The sequence below is a fragment of the Arvicola amphibius genome, chromosome 6, assembly GCF_903992535.2.
Source record: "Arvicola amphibius chromosome 6, mArvAmp1.2, whole genome shotgun sequence".
In the NCBI taxonomy this organism is placed as follows: domain Eukaryota; kingdom Metazoa; phylum Chordata; class Mammalia; order Rodentia; family Cricetidae; genus Arvicola; species Arvicola amphibius.
Window position 1 is genome coordinate 31,839,649 of NC_052052.2, and position 20,594 is coordinate 31,860,242.

The following is a 20,594-nucleotide window of genomic DNA, read 5'->3' on the forward strand; positions in this document are numbered from 1 at the left end:
ACACACCCATGATGGCCAATGTCATGGTTGCAATACATGTCACTGAACAGCAGTTGAGATCACGTGTCATTATACAGTGTTTCAACCAGCAAATGCATCACACTAAACGAGTTTCCACCTGCAGTAGGTGAACCCACAGGCCTAAAGTAGAAGATGGTGAGCTTTCAGAAAGAAGAAAGCCGCTGGTCCTCTACTAGAACAACGAACACAGGAAAATGGAGTTGCTCATCAGGACTGCAGAGTTCAGAGATTTTGTTGCCTTTACTTTTTTAACGCTAAGATTCACACTCTAACCTCAAGCATTCTATTTACTCAGGTGCTATACAGCTGAGCCACATTGTTAGAAACTCTTTGTTTCCAATACAATTTATGTAATTGTCGTTTCATAATTAACCTTTACTATCGGCTGTGTTTAAGAAGCAGCTCAAGGGAATTCTAACCCCTTGTCAATCAATCACTCTAACCAGGAAGACGTTATCATCCAGTCTTCTCTTTCTGAATCCTTAGGAAACCAAGACACAGACAGAAGGCAGGGATGGAGATATGAGGTCAGGGAACACTGGCTAGAACTTGTGGCAGGGTATGGGTATCACCATATTTTATTCCTCTAGCCAGCCTAGAAGGAAGAAGGTTACTGTTAGAATTATATAAAGGAGGCAACTGAGGCAGAATGACAGCAAGTTCAAGAGAACAGAACCAGAGTTAGATGTATTTGGATCCAAATTCTAATTGGCATCCAAGAAACATGAGCCCCTCAGAGAGTTTTCTTACTCCACTATTATAAAGATGTCACTGCTGACTTCCATGTTGCTATGTCATGCTTTTACTCTTTTAGTTTGTTTATTTATATGAGCATTTTGCATGCATGTGTGGTCCCTGGGGAGGTCAGAAGAGGGCACCAGATCCTCTAGAACTGGAGCTATAGATGGTTGTGAGCTGCGATATTGGGTGCTGGGAACCAAACTCGGTGTTTTGAAAGAGCAGGAAGTTCACTTTTTCTCATAGCCCAGCCCCCATTGTTGTTGACTCTTCATTGATGTGGGATTGTCCTCTGTATGCTGTGACTCATTGGCTAACGAATAAAGCTGCTTTATTTATTTACACCAGCATGGCAGAATAGAGTAAAGCAAATATTCCAAGCAGGGATAGGGATAGAGGAGAAAGTAGGCAGAGTCAGGGAGATGCCATGTAGCCACTGGAGGAGAAAGATGTCACAGGACTGGTACTAGTAAACCATGAACCTCATGGTAAAATATGAAATGAGAGAATTTGGTTAATTTAAGATGTATGAGCTAGCTAGAAGTACACTTAAGCTATTCCCCAAACAGTATTGCAATTAATATAGTTTCTCTGTGATGATTTCAGGTCTTGGTGGCCAGGAAATGAACAAGCAGCCTCCAACTACACTTTATTAGCTCCACAGTGTCTGGGTAAGTATTGCAAGTCTTCTTCTGTCCCACCAGCCAGCTCCCATTCATGACATGGAGATGTTTTATTAATTATGAAAACTTGGCCAATAGCTTAGGCCCATTTCTAACTAGCTCTTATAACTTAAATTAACCCATATTTTTCATCTATGTGCTCCATGTGACCCATGATTGTTACCTCTCCTCCTGCATGTCTTGCTATTTTTCCATATCTTGGCATCTCTGTCCTTTTTCTCAGCATCCTCTCTGCCCTAAAACCCTGCCTCCCTATTGGACATTCAGCTTTTTATTAAACCAGTCTAAGAGACACATCTTCACAGTGTAAAAATGGTTATTCCACAACAGAGAACTTAAGAAGATATTACACAGCAAAGAAGGGAGGACTTTGATTTACCTCTTTCTTTACGTAGTTAAGGAAGGAAGAGGACTATGACTTAAATGTCTCATGGAGTGTCAGGGCTCAGGGTTTGGGCATGAAAGAGAAATCAGAATGAGGACTTAAGTCCTGGACCTGTGTCTTAGGTGACCAGGTCTCACCTCTTCTTTTCTGATCTGCTCATACCTCCAATTAGTCTAGAAAAGGTCACCACTCCTCTGCCTGTGGGTTGTATCTTCCTGCTCTTTCCCCAAGGGTCTCCCTGGTAGTAGTCTTATTGCCAGCATCTGGGCATCATCCTGCATCCCTACTGGGAACAGAAATGGCCCTTTCCCAGCTCTCCTAGGGAGGCTCAGAGATGAGGCAGGGCCATAAAACCTTAGCATCTGGACCCTCTGGATAGAAGTGAAAATGTCTGAGCTTGTCTTTGTTAAGCAGAATTTTACAGTCACTATCTTCAGGAGCCAGCACTGGCCTACCTGCAGAGGAAGTGAGAGATTCAGCCCCTCAAATTCTACAGAACCTTGGAATTTTTCTGGAGATTGAGCTGCTTAGAATCCCAACTCTCTAGACTTAGGGGCCTTCATCTTTTAGTATCTTTCCTGTTATAGAAAGAAACAGCTACTCAGTGACACAGTCCTTGGATTTACAAGTGGTAAGATGGTCACTAGTGTTTGGCTTGTGGGTGGTGTTCAGGCATCTGTGGGTCTAGGGATAATAATTAGTCAAGCATCCATCTTCAGGTCTCTGTGCACACATCTCAGATTCCCCAGACCTCTTCTCTCATTGCCTGCTCTTCTTACTTATTTTCTCAGCTTTGTGATTTTGCTTCTTTTTCCTTTCTTTGTTTATTAATTTAATAATTATTTACAGGTTTATCTCTTTAAAATCACATCAAGAAATAAAGACTATGGAGTCCTGAGCTCAAAAGTCTCAAGTGAAGCAGAAAGTCATATCCATTACAGAGCAGTGGTGATCAATGTATTTAAAGGAGTCTTCCCACACACAGTGTCACTGCCTGATGCACTTTATTGGCCAAGAAATCATGATTTTGTTTTGGCTTTTCCTTTGGGAGGGGGTGTGAACTTGCTGTAGCCTAGCTTGGCCTCAAACTCACTAAAAAGTTGAATATTTCCTTGGACTCCTCATCCTCAACATTCCAGATGCTGGCTTCCTAGGTCGGGGCTGCACTGTGTAGCATTTTAAGTCTGGAACTCAATCATGATGTTGTTTGTGGCATTGGGCTCACAGACTTGGGCCAACAGGCCTGGTGTGTCACTGTAAGCGAAATCAGAGGACACTGTGCTGGGAAAACATAACAGGCTGTGGGTCACTAAATGGTGTCCCCATGCCATAGAAATCACACCTCAAATCCTCTTTTCTTGGATCCTTCTACATTCAGTACAGCCCAGGATCTCCCACATTCAGACAGAAAAGGTAATCCGATCAGGAGAGCTGGTCTGTGGCTAGTCTTCCAGCTCTGTCCTAGGAGGACTCTGGCCTGTGCCAACTCTCAATAAGTTCAACTAGATGGACAAGGTAAAGACTTTGCTTCCTCAAGTCCCCACTTCAGAGCCTGTGTGCTAGAAACAGAGAAGGTGACTGAGAGGCAGGATCTATCATCCCACCATATAAACTCCCACTTCTCCATGCCCTGTAATCTGGTACAAACCTCCTGCATCAGGCCTTAGGTGTTCGCCTATAACACACAGGTAAGAATACTTCCTTCAGTGAACTGTTGTAATGTGGAGATAAATGTATGGGGAGAATGACTAAAATACACAAATTACTTAATAAATACTAGTTTTCTGTGATTGCAAATTTTAGGAAATCACCTATATAGCCATATTCTTTCAGAGATAATTATTTCTTAGTTCTGTGGGGATTCAGTTAACGGGAGAAGAAGAAAAGTTTGTTCACGTTGTTTGGTGTCAAAATTGATATGAGATCCCTCTAGGATTCTCCAGATTGTAACTGGCAATGAACAAGGTTGCAGGATGTATCCTATCTTCGTTAGGGTCGGGGGTGGTAGCTTTCAGGCCAACCTGAGTCCTGCTGTGGACACGGTGTGGGCCACACAGCATTAGGTGTTGGTTTCCCTCCTCCATGATGATTATCTGGGCAATCTCTTCAGGTGTGAGAGAGGCAAAAGATTGCAGGATGCCAGGAGGACTTGCGTGGAGATTTATGGGGGGAGGAGAGGAGATGGAGGAGACAGTTGTGAGCCTAGGTGTAGTCTCCACAGATAAACAGCTTAGGAACGACCTGTGCACCCACCTCAGAGGACAGGTCGTGTCCAGCAGTGGCCAGGTAAGACTGTGTGGAATGTTTGAAAATTTGCTGCAACAGAAACAAAGAGTATGTGTTGATGAAGACAAAGGGTTGGCACAGAGAAAGGGAGGTGGACACACATACCCCTAAAACTGAAGCCATTTGCGGTGATGCCTGCTATGAAAGCAGAAACCAGTTGTCTCCAATAGAATGTCACTGTATGTATCGGTCACCCTCCAGAACAGGCCACATGCCAGGAGTAGTTGGCCAACAGGAAACTGACTCCACATTTTCTTTGTTTTTAGTACTTTTGTTTTGATTTTATTTTTTAGTTAGTTTTTTTTTTCATTTTTGTTGTTTGTCTTGAAAGAGAGAGTAGGGGAGAAAACATGAACTTGGGTGGGGAAGATCTGGAAGATGTTGGGGGAGGGGAGAGATATGACCAAAGTATATTATATTAAAGCAATTTTAAATTAGCATAAATAAAACTGTATCAATGGAGGAAATGTTAGAGGCATAGACACATGGAGACGCTGATGCAGAAATGTCAGGAGAGATGATGGGCTCCTGACCTGGGTGGAAAGAAGAACAGAGCTAGCTGTAAGGGTTATGAGTGGTAGACTCATCAGGAGATGGGATGGGGACAGGGACAAGAGAAGACTGAGGATGTCTAGAGGAGTCTCTTTCATATTTCTGCTCCCATCAAAAGGTATTCCCACCTTATCCATTATCTTGTTGGTTAACATGAGTGACACCATAGTTCAGGCAATGTTGAACAGTGTTAGAAAATTTCCTTTCCTTATCTTTCCTTGAGCATATGCTTGTATGTGCCTAGATGTTCACAGATTGTTTCAGAAATATAGTTGGCATCTGTATTGTTGAGCAAAGCATTAAATATGTTCAACTTTAGGGAACATGGCCAGGCACACACTAAAGGGATCATTTATATTTACTCTCTCATTAGATCCAGTTACTCTTGTCAATACTGGGTTCTGTTATTGTAGCCAGGCTGGTAGGGTGTGGTGATGTGAGACTGAGAAGAGGAGGTGGGCACTATGCTGTGCTGTTCTTTTGTAGTTTCCAGATGTAATGGTGCTGAGAACCTCAGCCTCCTCAGTGCTCACCGGACAGCTGCCTGTGAAATGCCCTTTAAATGTGGTTTACTGTTCTATGGGAGCCTCTGCTGCTATGTTTATGTTTTTTCTACATCTTTGTATAAATATTTTGAGTAGTTCTTTTTTTTCCTTATTCTAGATTATCATTGCTTTTTTTCCTCCATGGAAAGTTCTCCTTTGTAGAAATCTTGCCTTTGCTTACTCTAAGAGGATAAAAATATTTATCAGGCTTGATGTTAGAAATTTAGTTGCAGCCAAATGGTGGTAGCACATGTCTGTAATCCCAGCTCTCGGGAGGCAGAGGCAGAGGCAGGTAGCTTTCTGTGAGTTCAAGGCCAGTCTGGTCTACAAAATGAGTTCCAGGACAGTCAGAGCTGTGACACAGAGAAATCCTGTCTCAAAAAACCAAAATTTAAAAAAAATGGGTTGCTTTAGGTTTAACACTCACATGTACAGCACTTCTGGAATTGATTGTTTGCATGCAGAGGGAGATACGAGTAGAAAAGGAAGAATGCTCCTGCTCACTTGTCTATCAGCATTCTCTGGGAAGACTGCAGTGTCTCCAGTGCATTGCACGCATGAACTATATTATTATTGAGATGATTCTGGCAGGGTCTCTCAATTGAACCCAGGGCTCATCATTTCAGTTAGTGTAACTAGCCTGCTTGCTCTCAGCATCCGAATCTCTACATTCCCAGAGGTGAAGTGAGGCTATAAGACGACATACGACATGTCATGTGTCACATGGTGTTCCAGGAGTTATGTGAGATGCTTTAGATGTTCATCATAATCCCGAGACATGAGTGTCATCAGCCTCATTTGATAGATGAAGAGTCTGAGGCATGGGAAGGTTCAATAACTTGCGAAGTGTGCACAGAAACTGAGCAGAGTGCTCAGAAACATACCCCAGTCTTTCTTTTCTTAATTCAAAAAGTACTATTTTTATTCATTTTATGAATGTAGGTTTTTGTTTACATGCATGTTTGTGCAACATGTATGTGTCATGCATGTAGAGGTCAAACCACAGATGCAGAGGAAATTCAGAGAATAATTAGATCTTACTACAAAAGCCTGTATGCCACAAAATTGGAAAATGTGAAAGAAATGGACATTTTTTAAGATAAGTACCACTTACCAAAATTAAATCAAGACCAGGTGAACAGTTTAAATAGACCTGTAAGTTGCGAGGAATTAGAAGCTGTCATCAGAAACCTCCCTACCAAAAAAAGCCCTGGACCAGATGGTTTCAATGCAGAATTCTACCAGAACTTCCAAGAAGAGCTAATACCTATACTCCTTAATGTGTTTCACAAAATAGAAATAGAAGAGTCATTGCCAAACTCCTTTTATGGAGCTACAGTCACCCTGATACCAAAACCACACAAAGACTTAACCAAGAAAGAGAATTACAGACCAATCTCACTCATGAACATCGATGCAAAAATTCTCAATAAAATATTGGCAAACTGAATCCAAGAACACATCCAAAAAATTATACATTATAATCAAGTAGGCTTCATCCCAGAGAGGCGGGGCTGGTTCAACATACGAAAATCTATCAATGTAATCCATTATATAAATAAACTAAAGGAAAAAAACCATATGATCATTTCATTAGATGCTGAAAAAGCATCTGACAAAATTCAACACCCCTTTGTGATAAAGATCTTGGAGAGATTAGGGATACAAGGTTCATTCCTAAATATAATAAAAGCAATATACAGCAAGCCGACAGCTAACATTAAATTAAATGGAGAGAAACTCAAAGCCATCCCACTAAAATCAGGAACAAGACAAGGCTGTCCACTCTCTCCATACCTCTTCAATATAGTGCTTGAAGTTCTAGCAATAGCAATAAAACAGCATAAAGAGTCAAATCCTTGGAACTGGAGTCACAGAAGTCTGGTTCCCTGAAACAGAAGTGTTCTTAACCTTCTAGCCATTTCACCAGCCTGTATCTTCCATTTCTACTTCTATAACTGGCCATGTGTCAGGTGACTCATAGATGAATGTGATTCTCTTATAGGCTCCACCATGTGGATGATTCCAGGACAGAACCAAACCAGGGTTTCTGAGTTTATCTTGCTTGGCTTCTCCAGTGACCCCACGACCAACAGCATCCTCTTCATTGTGTTCCTTCTCATCTACCTGTGCTCAGTCCTGGGCAATGGACTCATTATCCTGCTGGTCTGCATGGACACACATCTGCACACTCCCATGTACTTCTTCCTCTGTATACTCGCCATGTTGGATATGGGCTATGTCACCACCACCATGCCCCAGATGTTGGTGCATCTTCTTGCTCATTCTCACACTATTTCCTTTGCTGGCTGCTGGATGCAGATGTATGTGTTTAGTGCCCTGGGTATAACTGAGTGCACCTTCTTTGTTGTCATGGCTTATGACAGATATGTGGCCATTTGCTACCCACTGCGTTACACTGTCATCCTCAACTGGGGACTGTGCATACAGTTGGCATCTGGGTCTTTGGTCTGTGGTTTCCTCTCTGCTTTGTTACATACTTTCTTCACCATGAGTCTGCCATATTGTGGGCCTAACAAGGTCAACCACTATTTCTGTCAAGGTCCTTCAGTGCGCAGCCTGGCTTGCATGGATACCCACCTTATTGAGATGGTAGACCTAATCTTGAGTGTTTTATTGGTTGTTACTCCAATTTCTCTCATTGTGGCTTCATACATTCGTATTGCTCTGGCTATTCTCAAGATCAAATCTACCCAGGGACGCTGCAAGGCTTTCTCTACCTGTGCCTCCCACCTGACTGTGGTTACATTCTTCTATGTTCCAGCCTCTTATATCTACATGAGACCCCACTCCAGCTACTCCCCTGAGCAAATCAAGCAGATCTCACTCTTTTACAATGTCTTCACAGCCCTGCTCAACCCTGTGGTCTACAGTCTGAGGAACAAAGACATTAAAAGGGCATTTCTCAAGGTGATTGGACATAGTATGGTGAACTACGATGAGAAGCTGGAGTAGAATATATTCTATTTAAGGAAGATACAGTGTCTTTATTTATGTAACTGTCCTGTGCATTTGAACCAACATAGTACTTAACAGTAGGTAGACAAACCATTGTGAAACCAAGGTGGCTGTATTTGTTAAAAGGCTACTTTAAGTAAAATACAACACCAAAAACCTCAATAATCTTTGTGGACTATAACTGAAAATGCACATTTGTTCGTGTTGTTAACTGTAGGTTGGGAGTGACCTTCTCTTCTCTCACATCCACCTTGAAGCTGTTATGTGGACTGCACCCTTCTATAACAGAAGAAGGGAGCATGCACAAAACTCAATGACTCACCACTTCTCAAAAGTGACATACTGTTTACATCCATTCCACTTATTACCACAAATTATTATTATGGTAAACCACTTAATGCTATTTTCTTCCTACCTAGAAACAATTAGGATCACATGGAACAGTCTGGTATATATCGTTTCTCTACGATGGCCAGTAAAGAACAGAGATAATGTGACCTATCATTGTACCACAGAAACAGTATCATACATGAAAGCAGCGAGGAACATTGGTCATGTTTCATGTAAGTGGCATGGTGATGGAAACTGCTGAGTGTCGAGCAATATTAACAAGGTGGTATCTATAAACAGTATGTGCTACCAACACTAAAATAAGCCAATAGAATGTATAACCTGTGAAACTTAGATATGTGACTTTGTGCATGAAATCAATGTGGTTCGTGAGCAAATATGGTGAACTGTACATTGTATTCTCAAAGACGCAAAACTTGGCTTTAATGGTCCTGGGTTCTCATCGCAACTTTGCTGACTTTGTTAGTATATGAATGATTTTGGCCATATTACTTCACTTGGACTTCACTTTATTAATCAATAAAATTAACACCGTGACTGTGTCTCCGAAGCCCACTTGGACTCTGGGGTTCTCCATTCTCTTCTCTCTGTTCTCTCCCATGTGGGGACATGGTAAGAAGGTGGCTGTCAATGAGCTAGAAAGAGGAAAAGATGCTCAGTAGATGCTGCTCAAGCTGCCTGCTGACCTCAGAGGTGGTGGCTAATCATGTCTGTCAATGTCACTGAGTTGCGAGACAGTTAGAAAATTTATAATCATATTTCTCAGTGTACCTTTGGGTGTTTCCACAGGCATTGGGCTTGTGGGTCAATCACCCAAGGGGTAATTATTCAGAGGCTGCTCCTTCATTCCCTGCCACCCAGACATGAAATAATCACACAGAAACTATATTATTTGCAGTACTGTTTGACCAGTAGCTTAAGGGTCAGCTAGCTCTTACATCAAACCATATTAGCCTGGAAGGAATCCACAGGTCATCCTCTGAGGAAACAAAAGCAAAACCTCTTTTCCAAAGCAACACATCATTAGACCCAAATTTTGATGTCAGGATAACTTTAAAATATTTATGTTGGTTTAGCTTAGTAGCCTGTAAGTGAAATGTCTCTCTGTACTTAGCTCATTCACAGTCAAAAAATTCAAAGAAAACACAATGTACATAATGCAGACTCTATGTTTATTTTCCGTGTTTGCATGGTTTATTTTTCTTTACTCCTTTAGTCTATGATTGGCTGTACTCTGTCCCTTTAAAGACTTTGTTTTATTTATTTATTTATTTATTTATTTATTTATTTATTTATTTATTAAAAAACCATTTACTTCTTTTTATAACTATTTCTTCTCTCTCCCAAGCCTACATACATTTATCCAACACTGTGATCCATTTAGATGTCTCTTCCATCTGGATTTGTCTTTATTGCGTGTGCATCTGTAATTATTTTTTGACCAGGAGTGCTTTTCTTTTTAAATGCTAAGTGGGTGTGGTTAGGACCAACTCCACGGCACTGCCTGTTTGCTCTGCCCGGTCCAACATGGCAGAGGCATGTTCCCTGTCTCTGGGAGCCATGCACATTGCCCCAGCGCCAAGGTTGCAGCAGGTCTGTGTCACCATTAAGCAATTGTAGCATGCTACTCACAGACCCCATTTAAATGCTCAGCCTCCTGAAAGAGCCAAAGTTGTCCCTGCAGCTAGCACATACCAGGAAGCTGCCTTTTCAAAATGGGGGGGGGGGGTTGCTGCTAATGCTGAATCAGGAAAACTTCTCTTAAAGGAGCTGTGGCACCCCTGTTTGCCACCAGCAAACAGAGCCCAACTGAAAAACATAAATGCCAACTACAAAGAAGCCATGCTTAACTCTGTTCTTTTGTGTCTAGAATTCCTTTCCAAGCCTTCTCAGGTTTTATGTGGATGTAGTCAGCCCCACATTGGGCATCATTCTGTAGGTGGGGGCTGCTCGTTTGTTCCCAGCAGTCCATACCCAAATAATTACACAGAAACTATATTATTTGCAATACTGTTTGGCCAATAGCTTAAGTGTATTTCAGCTAGCTCTTATATGTTAAATTAACCCGTTTCTATTATTTTATATTTTTCCATGGCTTGTGGTTTACCAGTACCAGTACATGACTTACATCTTTCTCTTCTGGCAGCTGCATTACATCTCACTATCTCCACTTATTCTCTCTGTATATCATTTCCAACCTATATATATTCTGTTAAGCCATTGACCAAAGCAACTTCTTTACTAACCAATAGTATTTATAGCAAACAGAGGGGAATCCCACATCAGGGCAAGATCATCCCGACATATAGGTGGCAATCTCTAATGGCTGGGAGCACAGATGGAACAAAAAACTAAAAGACCAGCAGCAGGCAAGCTTTATTTTTCTTGGGTGGGTGTGACCTATACTATTTATTGTCATACCCTGCAGATACCAGACTTCAGGTGCCTTAGTCTTCAAAGTGAATTCACAAGGGCACTTCTTCTTAGCCTATTTCACTGGAGACCTCTGAGCTGACAGATTTATAAAGCAAATCCAAGGTTCGTGTTGTTTCCACCAGCAATAAGATATGAGCTAGAAACACACATCAAATCACTTGTTTAGAAATGAGGATGTAGTCTGTTGAGTGAATGGACAGGGTTCTCTGGTAGAGAAGAATGGAGGACAGAAGCATGAATATCAAGAGTGAACAAGTAAGGTCTTGAAGTTAAGGAACCCATGTTTAGGTGATACTTATGGATGAGAAGGACCTGGTTATAGAAAGAGCAGAAGAAACAAGGATAAGTCTAATTTAGGACATGACTTCCCCTTGTTCAAATAGCTGAGGGCTGCTGGGAGTGGTGGTGCACATCCCAGCACTGTAGAGGCAGAGACAGGCTGATCTCTAAGATTTTGAGGCCAGCCTAGTCTGCATACAGAGTTCCAGGCCGGTCAGGGCTACACACTGAACACTCCCTCCTGCCTTCTCCCCATCCCTCACATGCACACTCACACACACACACACACACACACACACACATGCTGGAGGAAGGCCCTCATAGGCATGTAGAGTATGTAGGAGAGGCAGAGATGAATCACAGGACAGGGCAGAAGCAGGTTCCATGAGGATCCTGAGATGCTGATTGGAGGCGTGCTGCACTCTGAGGAATGATAACCTCTGGTGGGGAATATTTTGTTAAGCCGTAGTACTTTTGTTTGTATTTCAGTTGTTTAACCCTATGAAGCTGTGATACGTTGCCTATCTAGAACACCTGATGGGCTAATAAAGATCTGAACGGCCAATAGCAAAGTAGGAGAAAGGATGAGTGGAGAAGGGCAAGCAGAGAGAATATACAGAAGGAGAAATCTGGGCAAAGAGGAGAGGTGGCCAGAGAAGGACATCAGGGGCCAGTCATCCAGCTACAGAGAAATCCACAGAGTAAGAATAAGATTTACAGAAGTAAGAGAGAAGGGAAAAGCCCAGGGGCAAAAGGTAGACAGGATATGTAAATTAAGAAAATCTGGCAAGAAACAAGCCAAGCTAAGGCCAGATAATTATAACTAAGGATAAGATTCCATGTGATTTATTTGGGAACTAAGTGGTGGGTACCCCAAAAGAGTCAAAAAGATAAAAAACCATCATACTACAAATGTCCAATATAAGGCTGACTTTAGGAGGAATGACTGGGAAGATGTGGGATGGAATGCTGGGACTCTCAAGGGACTCAGGATGTGTGAATGAAGGATCTCCCCCTTAAAGATCTACAATGCATGTGGAGCACCTAAGAAGGACTCTGCATAGGAATCCTGGGAGGAGTAACCTATTGATTATGCCGCTGGAGAGAGAACTGGGGGAGAGTGGAGTAGGGGGTCAAGCAGAGAAGAGCGGGTGACTGGTGAGAGATGGTGGTTCTGGGAAACGCGTGGGTGGAGAGTTTCTGACTAGACTGCTTAGAGTGCACTTCAGTTTGCAGCCTCGTATGTTGTCATGGAAACCTGCACTCCTCACATCCAGCCACCTGCTTGATGCCCTCAGATCCTCTAGATCAGCTAGCTGCTGGGTGGACTCATTCACAAGGGTCCCTGCATGGTTCCTGAGGTCTGCAAGGTCATACATAAAAGTTGTTCTTTCTGCAAACTCCACTCACTGTGAAGGCCTCTGCTCTGGCTACTACTCAATGCACCTTCTTTGTTGTCACGGCTTATGACAGATGTGGCCATTTGCTACCTAATTCATTATATATCCTCAACTGGGGACTGTGCACATGGTGAACAGCTGGGTCTTTAGTCTGTGGCTTCAATTCTGCTTTGTTCTTCACAATGAGTCTGCCATATTGTGAGCCCAACAAAGTCATCCACTACTTCTATGAAGGCCCTTCAGTGTGTAGCCTGGCTTATATGGATATCCACCTCATTGAGAGAGTGGACCTGGTCTTGGGTGTTTTGTGATTGTTCCCCCAATTTCTCTAATAATGGCCTCTTACATTCATGTTGTCATGGCAATTCTGAAGATTGAGTCCACCCAGGGTTGCTGCAAGGCTTTCTCTCTCTGTGTCTCTCACATGACTGTGATCACACTCTTCTATGGTCTAGCCACTGACATCCACATGACCTCCAACTCCAGCTACTCCCCTGAGCGAGACAAGCAGATCTTCCTCTTTCACAATGGCTTCACAGCCTTGCTTAAACCTGTGGTCTACGTTCTAAGGAACAAAGATGTTAAAGAGGGCATTTCTCAAGGTGATAGGGCACGGTAGGGCAGACTACTGAACAAGGATCCAGGAGTAGCCAGAGTGGAGTATTTTAGAAAAAGGGACAGTGTCTGTATTTATGAAACTCCCTCTGCATTTGACCCAACACAGTACTTGCTAATTGGGACAAAGCACTGTGAAACCAAGGTGACTGTCTTGATTGACAGGCTACACTAAGGTACAATTCCAAACACCTCAGTAATCTTCCTGGATTAAAGCTGCAAAGATTCATGTGTTCGTCATGTTTGTAGTTCTAGGTTGGGAGTGACCTTTTTACTTTCACATTCATCCTGAATGTCACCCTATCACCCTGAATGTCACCCTATCATCCTGAATGTCACCCTAGAACAGAAGGGAAGATACAGTGGACAATCTCACAATGGAGTAACTTCTCAAGACTGACCTGCTTCTCTTGCCACACAGTCTTTGAACAAAGCAAGTAGTATGGTACAGCCTGACAGAAGGGGATGGGAAGCTTTCTTTATAAAAAGAAGCAATGCATGTTCTGTGGTCATGGAATGATACGATGTTTCCTGTACCTAGAAGCCAGGAAGTCATGTGTGTTATGTAACCTGGTTTAGTCCCCGGAAAACAGCAGCATACTTATAAACTAACACAAAACATGCAGACTGGGTAGCATGATAGTAGAGACAGCAGAAGGCTGTGGCACTATATGCTAAGTAGCACAGCGCATGTTTTCAGGACAGAGATAAGATGATAGTTTGCAGAAAAGAACCAATACAGCTAAGAGAACAAACCTCACACATAAATTCAGTGTGGTCTATGGGGAAGCATGATGCCCTCTTCTGCTAAATCCTGCAGTGCTGGAACTGAAGGGAGCAGGGTTCCCATCAGAACCTTCCAACGTCTGCTCCAATTTTCAGGCTGCACCTAAGGGCAGGGTCCTCTGTTGACTGCTGACTACTGGTCCCTTTTCTGCTTTTTGATGTTGGTGAGCATAGATTGCCTCTCATCTTCAGAGCAGCTCTGACCTGACCAATCAGCAAATTCCTCTCTGATTCTGTGCCTGAACTATTCTTTCCTAAGGAGGCCTCAGACCCTCCAGTTTTATTTTGTGGTCACATATTTTTGCATTATGGGTACACTCCATTCATAGTCAGTACTCATTGCTATCGTTTACTTACAAATGCATTTTTTGAGGATGCTCACCTATCCTGGGCTAGCCTGGAATTTTCACATTCCTGGAGTAACCTTGAATTTTTGATCTTCCTGCCTCCAGCCTCCACCTCCCCAGAGCTGTGATTATTTTGATGGGTCACCAAACCTCAGAGAGTTTTGTTTCTTTGATGATGTTCTTTGTAGTGTAAAAGTTTTCACTTTGGTAAATAAAATTAATGCTTTTGGGGGGGACTGATTCACCTCATGTAGCCCTACCTGGCCTGGCTCTCACTAGATTGAATATGCTGGCCTTGAACTCACATAGATCCTCCACCCTCTGACTCAGTTCTGGGATTAAAGGCACGCTCCACCACTCCTGGCCAAGTTCTTCTCTCTCTTGTTATTTTGAAGTGTACCCAAGAAATTGTTTCTTGATCTCATGTCATGAAAATTCACTTCTATGTTTTGCTTTTAAAGTTTCTTTTATGGTTCGATACATTCTGAATTAATTTTGTGTATGGTAGTATTAATCCTGAGATTTGCCTGAAAAAAAAAATCGGTTCCCCCAATTTTGAACCAAATTTGAAGCAACCTTTAATTAAATACTGACCAGGATAGACTTTGCTCAGGACCACTCTCTAGAATTCCCAGTGAGTAGCCCCAAGACACTTGTGCAGGGGCCTTTAGATACAAAATTATATGGCCACCATAGTTTCCCATGTGGTTTTGATATTTTCCAGAGCAACCCCTCCAACATCCCAGGATATAACCTGGTCTTTGAGTAGGTGGGGCTTACAGGTTAGCTTTGGGTCTCATTTCCCACCTTGAGTTGTTTCCTGGATCAAATCCTTGAGTTTATGATGGGTACTTGTTTATATTTGGATCTAATAACCATCAGCTTAATGGTACCCAGATAGGAATTATTATTTAGTTAAGGTATCAGTGATGCAAGAGCCAACAATAATTAGCAGAAGCAGAAGGCCCAATGACCTGTAATGGCTGACATCACATTATCTAGAAGGAGGCTGGAAATTGATGGGGTCCCAGTCATTTATTTTAATCTCAGCTCTCATTTTTGTATTTTTTGTATATCCTTAATGGTTTATACAGAAATAATAACTTACTCTTAAAGACATATAATACCTCTTTATTCTGTACTAATCAAGTCAAATGCCCTATAATATTATAGAATTGTTGAGGACCAGCCTCAACAAAAATACTTCTTACCTGGGTAGAGGCATGGGAAAATAAAGGCAGAAACCACAAGACAGTATCAGAAGGGAGTTTCAGGAATTATTCAGATCCTGAAAATCACCTGAAAAAAATTCCACAGTTTTTATACCAAATGTAATCTGGGGAGAAGGTAGCAAAAGTTTCATTAACATGACAGCACGAGACTTTCTATTCTCAGCATTATGTTACCTAGGTAACAGGATGACTCAAGTCACTTTTACTCACATACACTTGGTCACATAGGCAGAAAAGAGCCCCTCCCCAGGTGCCTCATAGACACCATGGAAGAAGCAGAAGTACATTGGCCTATCCCAATTATTTGTAGGGATGATGCTGAACTATCTTAACTTCAAAAAGTGGCCAGGTTGCTACCCCCTGAGCTAGAAGGTATGATTAAGCCTTGTTATTCCCCAAACCCTCTGACAGTCAGATAAAGTGGGAAATGGTCTGCTTTTCTCGGCCCCCACAATTCCTCCCTTTTTATTAATTTTAATAAAGCTTGTGCTTTTGCAAAAGGACAGATGATTGTGTCTGCCTTAGGTGAAGACTTCCTCACATCCTCATTTTCCCACACTTATGTGTTTGTTGTAGGAACAGGTATTTATTCTAATTATGTGAGTCCCTGTCTTAGGTGCCTAAGGCGAAGAAGATTCAAATCCATCATTGACTTCTGACCTCTGTAAACAAAAAAGGATTAAAGGAGAGAAAAACTTTTGGGCTCTGTGTCTCAGAGCCAAACCTTTTGTCAAGAGAGTTCATCTGCAATTAGATAATGTTTTATGAATAACCATGCTCCTAAAGGCTACTAAATAAAGGAGAGGAGAATCACCAGTTGGTCTAGAGCACCTCTTAACAATTTTATACTGTATACAATTTAAATTCCTTAACAAATGTATTAAATTCAAGTACTCATAGGAAATGTCAAACTTTTCTTAACATCTAATAAGCAGTTACAAACATTACTAGGTCAATACCATAATTCTAGAATGTGAATTAACAATAAACCCCCAATTTGATATATCACAATTTTTTTAAATCCACTGTAATCCAAAGACAAGAAATTGGTCATCAAGTAAAAAACTATACCACATTAAATGTAACATGAGAGCTGGTTTGTTGAGGTATCTGTCATGCCCAGTACCCCACAGCCAGCAAGCCCCAAAGAAAATCACACAGAGGACTCCATAAGATTATAAACTGATTGGCCCATTAGCTCAGGCTTCTTATTAGCTGTTGTAGTTTATATTAACCCATTATTCTTATCTATGTTAGCCACACGGCTCAGTATCTTTCACAGCAGGGTAGGTCACATGTTGCTTGTTTGGTGATCTGGGGAGGAACTGTGGAGGAATGGGTTTCCTCTTTCTCAGCATTCTCCTGTTCCCATGGCCCCACCTCTACTTACTGTCTGTTGACCCGCCTATACTTCTTGCCTGGCCAATCAGTGTTTATTTAAAACATGATTGACAGAATACAGAGAATTCTCCTGCACCAATTAAACAAGCATTGTTTTAAAATTCTATCTTTCCTAAACCTTGTTTTTAATACAGGAGAGGAATTATCATACAACATTCCTAGCCCATTTCAAAAGCATCTATGGAGACCTTTTGGTCTGCCTCCTTGGTAGACCCATACCACATGCTTGCCCTTAGTCAAGATGGCAGAGAATCCATAGGATATTCTTCTCCTGCAAACCTAGCAAAGATGGTTGCCATCCACGTGGCTGCCTAAGGCAGCATGCCGCATGTTGCTTCTATCCCCAGATGTAATTATGCCACGTGGTTCCTTTAAGATTAACTATACACAGACTTCTCTCAACCCTGTGTTATGAGGTTCAAGTTAACTTTTATTACAGATATCTCAGATTTTTAACCATATCCAATAAACGTATAAGCCAATAATCTCTTTAGCTGTTCTGCTTTTTTTCCTGTCACATTTTTTGACCCTGGACATAGAGACTTTAGAAGCATGCCTGGGTCTGAAAAGGGGTGAGTCATAACCAATTTGTACAGGCAGGCTTTCAATAAAGTAGAACAGCACAACTAACTCTAATATTATCCATACCCAGATCACATTTGAGTCTCTATTACATCAGATCCAATTGTCAGAAAGTGCAGAGATAATTTCTGAACCCTGGTGGTAAGCAGTCAGAGAAACAGCACAGTGGGCTCACTCATTCAAGAACACTCAGAAACCAACCTGCCATGGCCACACTCATACATTCAAAACAGATGGACAAATCCTTCCTCACCTCCTCCAGTGCTGTAATTTCGGAGTGGGGGTGCCTTTGTAGCTGCCCTGAATCCAGTTCCCACAGGCACAGTGCTGCTGAGGTAAAGCGGCTCCTGGCTTCCATGCAGGGACCCTGGGTTTTTCAAAGCTGCCCACAAGCCCCAGACATTGCTTTCTGCATCAAACATATTGGCCTCACATGTCACCAGGGGTTCCTCGGGGCTCCAAGATCAGAACAGAGAAACTGGTAGTTCTGGTTGAATTCTCAATTAACCAGAACTTACCAGTGGGTCATGGGACATATCCCTTTGCCCTGACTGGAGAAGCATATACCTCAACAGGTCCTCCATGTTCCCAGATAGAGTACCCCACAACCAGAATCCAAAAACCAGGCATAAGAAAGTGGCATAGAAAGCTAGCTTTAAAAAGGCATCCATACATACCAAAAAGGAGTCCTCCAAAAAAAAAAAGAAGAAGAAGAAGAAGAAGAAGAAGAAGAAGAAGAAGAAGAAGAAGAAGAAGAAGAAGAAGAAGAAGAAGAAGAAGAAGAAGAAAAGGAAAGGAAAAAAAAACACTCTTGCTATCTCCTTTTTTCAGCAAGGCTGTTCAAGGCAAGGGAGGGTTGCCAGAGCCAGAGTGAAGAGCCTAGCTCCAGAATTTGGGGTACAATGGTTTTTATTTTCTCACTGAGGGTCTCCAAATGTTAATCCTGAGATTCACAAGAAAAAAACCAGTTGTACAATTTTGAACCAAATTTGAAGTAACCTTTAATTAAACACTGACCAAGATGGACTTTGGTCAGAACCAATCTCTGGAATTCCCAGTAATGGCCACAGGATAGCTGCTGTAGTGGCTTTTGAGAAAGAAACAATACAGGCACCATATTTTCCCATGTGACTTTGATATCTTCCAAGAACTACAACTCCCAGGATTCTAGTAATTTACCTGGTCTTTGAACAGGTGGTGCTAACATGTGTGTGTGTGTATTATTATGTACATAGATATATACTGTATATATGCATAGATGTAGATATATACTATATAGTATATATACTATATATATGTATATATATAAAAGGATAAAATGCTTTTGTATCCTTTATCACTACTTTTTTCTCATTGATGCCCAAAATGAACTAGGTACCAATGTACTGAGTCATAAATCTAACATCAGCAAATGTTAGTGTACACAGAGATATCTCTAGCAGTTCATGAAGGCACAAGTAGGTTAATGAGGAAGTGGCCCAAGTAGTCTACGCCAGATGCATCCCTTCCAAAGCCTGAGCCTGTGGTCTCCAAGGGCAGATGACTAGGGAGGACTAAGGAAGAGGAGCAAACTCATGCTGACTTTATACACAGTTCTTTGTGACATGAGTGCCCCACATGACAGTGGCCATGAGAGCACCATGTCCTGTTTCAGGATGTGCCTGAAACCAGTGATGAGAAGAAACCCTTCTAGGAAACAGAGCACTGTCCATGACATTTGGTTTAGAAGGAGAAATGTCTTCCAGGAAAGAGTCTATGCTGATGAGCACATTATGGCCATGGCTTGGTTACATGGTCATTAACATCCATGGAATATAATAGTAAAATTGGACAGAATTAGTGAGGAGAGATCTTAGAAATGGAAAGAACAGTAAGATGTTTCTGTCTCATGTGGATCCCCATCAGAGGTGTCCTCAAGAGGAAAGGGTGTGAAGAATTAACTGGATGGGACAGCATTCTCTGCAGACACCTGTCTGCCCCTTTCCCCGTCCATCCTCTCACTGATATTCATGGTCATCTTCACTTCCTTCTCCAGATACAAAACCAGAAAACTTTTGAAATACTCAGCTCACCAAAAGAGCCAATTCTCATATGGTCCTTTAATGAGGCATTGTCATCTCGGGACCAATTAAGGAGTCCCTGCTTGTGAGAGCTGTGGATCTGCTGCCTTCTCCTTTCTCCAAGCTCACCACCTTCTCCTTTAGACCTTTGGGTTCTTCTAGTGCAGAATGAAATCTCTAGAGTTTGAGTTTTACCTTTATGCTGACCTCTGGGGTGATCCCATGACCATTGTGGAGTAGGCCTAGCTCTGAGCAGCGGAAGCCTTTTGGTTAGAGCAGAGGTAGAGCTCTCACGTTAGGCATTTCACAGGCACGGCAGATTCAGCCTCACCCAAGAGGCAAGTGTCCAGGCCCTGGCGTTGGTTCTACCATTCCCAAGTTGGGTGATCTGTCAACTCACTCATGTCTTCTGTGTCACTGTTTATTTATCTGTGCAATGGGCAGGTAGGATGATGTTTGACAATCTCTTGCTGCTGCAGTCCTTAAAAAAAAAAAACACCAAGGTGTACAGTCCCTGTGGCAGCCATGAGGCTTGGATATGTCTGCCTACCCTTTTGTGCCCTCACTCAGAAAGGTGTAATTTCTCCCCACCCCCATATTTTTAAATCTCCTCTGTCTTTTTCTTTGACAGATCCCAAATATACCTTCTGTGGAGTTTTGGTCTTTTTTCACTTTTTCCAAGAACTGTCCAGATATGGGATGTCCTTCTCTATATGTGGGGTTTTTTATTGGTTAATGAATAAAGCTGTTTTGGTCAATGTCTTAACCGAGTAAAGTGAGTCAAAAAATCCAAACAGAGATATAAGAAGCAAGAGGCAACAAAAACTAGCCTCGTGATAAAATACAAAATAATAGAAATGAGTTACTTTAAGATGTAAGAGATAGCTAGAAATACACCTGAGACATCAAATAGTGT

The 20,594-nt window shown here is 42.0% G+C and overlaps 1 pseudogene; it reads left to right on the top strand.

Moving 5' to 3' along the window:
• The first annotated feature begins 7,174 nt into the window (after nucleotides 1-7,174).
• LOC119817220 lies at nucleotides 7,175-8,186 on the top strand (annotated as a pseudogene).
• Nucleotides 8,187-20,594: the final 12,408 nt, after the last annotated feature.